Source organism: Lactuca serriola, chromosome 9 (assembly GCF_051521515.1).
Source record: "Lactuca serriola cultivar US96UC23 chromosome 9, Lser_US96UC23_V15, whole genome shotgun sequence".
NCBI classification, from domain to species: domain Eukaryota; kingdom Viridiplantae; phylum Streptophyta; class Magnoliopsida; order Asterales; family Asteraceae; genus Lactuca; species Lactuca serriola.
This window is the reverse complement of record NC_136416.1, coordinates 35,848,368-35,851,187: the sequence shown is the minus strand read 5'-3', so window position 1 is coordinate 35,851,187 and position 2,820 is coordinate 35,848,368.

Sequence of the window (2,820 nt, the reverse complement as noted above, 5' to 3'; positions counted from 1 at the left end):
TCATAAACACATAATAGGCATACAAGGCATCCTCCTAGATCCTTAGCCCTAATCTAGCATGTAGTTCTCATAAACACATAGCAGGCATACAAGGCATCCTCCTAGATCCTTAGCCCTAATCTAGCATGCAATTCTCATAAACACATAACAAGTATGGGTATCTTGGGGAAAACTTACTTGAGCTCGGTTGGTCGCACGTATCATACACCTCGTTCTTTCTCAAAACTCTTTAATTTAGATTTTAGAAAAACTATTTCCTTGTAAAAAAATTTCAATCCCTCGGTTTGAGTTCAGACACCCTTGAGGGTATGTCCGAATCCCTCAAACCAAGGCTCTGATACCAACTTGTAACATCCCAATTTTTGAGGCCAAAATTTTCATTTTTAAATAAATACTTCGCAACATAGTTTACCAAAACATTACCAAAGTCATGTCATTTTATAAAAACTATACCAACGTGTTCGGAAACCATCTTAACATAAGTAATATAAATCATAGTACAATCCCAGAAACTCAATGCGGAAAACATATGTGTGTGTGACGCGCTGCTACACCGCCGGCTCCTTCCCCTTAGACGAAGAGGTACCTGAAACCAAAACTGAAACTGTAAGCACAAAGCTTAGTGAGTTCCCCCATCATACCACATACCATACAATCACATAGCATGCATACTGTCGGGCATTTCTGGGGTGCCCGGCCTACCCATGTCAAGCCATTGTGGGGTGCTGACCTACCCATGTCAGGCCGTTCTGGGGTGCCGACTACCCTCCGGTCTATCTCAACCGGCATCAGGGACTATTTCACCCCGACACCCCTACCTCTATCATACAATAACAAAATATAATCATACGGTCAGGCATATCTGGGGTACTAACCTACCCTTCGGTCCTAACGACCAAGTCAGGGAAAAACTATTCCATGCTACTACCACTAACTCACATAGCATATCTCATAAGCATATCTCATAGGCATATCACATAAGCATATCTCGTAAGTATAACAAGATAATTATCACAAAGACAATTATCTACCAATTACTCTTGTTGGTGGGCCAGCATTATGGCCTTAGACCCACCCCTACTGGAAGACAACTCACCTCGAAGTCGTGTAGCGTCTGCATTGCTCTCGGTGTGAAACCCTGCTCTCCTCGACTCCTCAATCCCTATACGACAACCCTTCTAAGTTATCAATTTGTACCCACAACCCCTTTAATGGTCAACTTGAATCCAAGTCAAAGTCAAAGTCAAACCCTGGTCAAGTCAACTCTTTGGTTGACCAGACTCGCTGAGTTGGTCCGCCAACTCGTCGAGTCCCTTCGTCCACATAATACTACAAACCCGTCCCCATTCGTCGAGTCTAGCAATCACTCGACGAGTTCACCTTCAACAACACTTCAGTCGATCTTCAACCGACTCGACAAGTTCTTCCTTGAACTCGTCGAGTTCATCTTCAACATATGAATGCGTCCAGTTTATGACTCGTCGTGTAACATCCCAAAAATACGACCCAAAATTTTTTATTTTAATATTACTAAAAATCATATCATCAAATGTCATATATAATAAGAACCATGGAATGAGTAACTCAAAAGTCATAGTAACTGTGTCAAAACAAAACTGTATCAATCATATCAAAATATCTGAATAAAACTCCCATGATAAAACTGAAGATGTGGTGTCTGCGATGCCGTCAACCCAAGATCTTCCTTTTGCTAGCGGAAGTACCTGAAACCAAAACTGAAACTATAAGCACGAAGCTTAGTGAGCTCCCCCAAACTACCACATACCATATAATAACATATAAACAACTATTGGGCCTTGCCCACTACATCGGACCGAAGTCTGGAAACTGCATCTTACCGAAGTCCGGAACTAACCAGGGCCTTTCCCTCTGCATCAGACCGAAGTCCGGAAACTGCATCGAACCGAAGTCCGGAACTGACTGGGACCCTGTCCCCTGCATCAGACCAAAGTCCGGAACTAACTGCATCAGACCGAAGTCCGGAACTGACTGGGACCTTGTCCCCTGCATCGGACCGAAGTCCAGAAACTTACTGAACATAGCATAGCATAAACGTATCAACTAACATGAACACACATACTGCATACTGCATCAGACCAAAGTCCGGAAGACATAACACAAGGACATGCTTAAATCACAAAGACGTCAAGCACACTGAACTACCGCCTTGTACCGAAGTCCGGTACTACTTCTAACTAGACGGGCCGGCATTGTGGCTGTAGACCCGTTCCTACTAGAAGGAAAACTCACCTCGCAATGCTGGCTGCTGAGATGCTAGATCTGAAACTGTCTGACTGCTGCTTCGGAACTCCCCGGCTATAATTCCCATAAACACTAAATCAAATACTTATAACTACTCTCAAGGAAAAATGACTATTTACCCATGGACAAGCCAACTTCCAGGTCAAAGTCAACTTTCAGTTGACCAGACTCGGCGAGTTGGACCGCCAACTCGCCGAGTCCCCATCATCCATTCTAATCCTTTACTCGCTTCTACTCATCGAGTTTGGCAAAGACTCGACGGGTTCTTCTTCGATACTAACATCGAGTCTAATATTCATCCGACTCGCCAAGTTGTATGAACAACTCGTCGAGTTCCCTTTCAACAGAAGAACACACCCAGTCTTTGACTCGCCGAGTCGTATGAACAACTCGTCGAGTCCGACTGCTTCCAGATCCAAGTCTTAACTCACCGAGTCCTTACTCTACTCACTGATTCACTCTAAACTCTCAAATCGGGGAAAAACTGAGGACTCGCGACTCGACTCGCCGAGTCGGAAGAACAACTCGCCGAGTCTG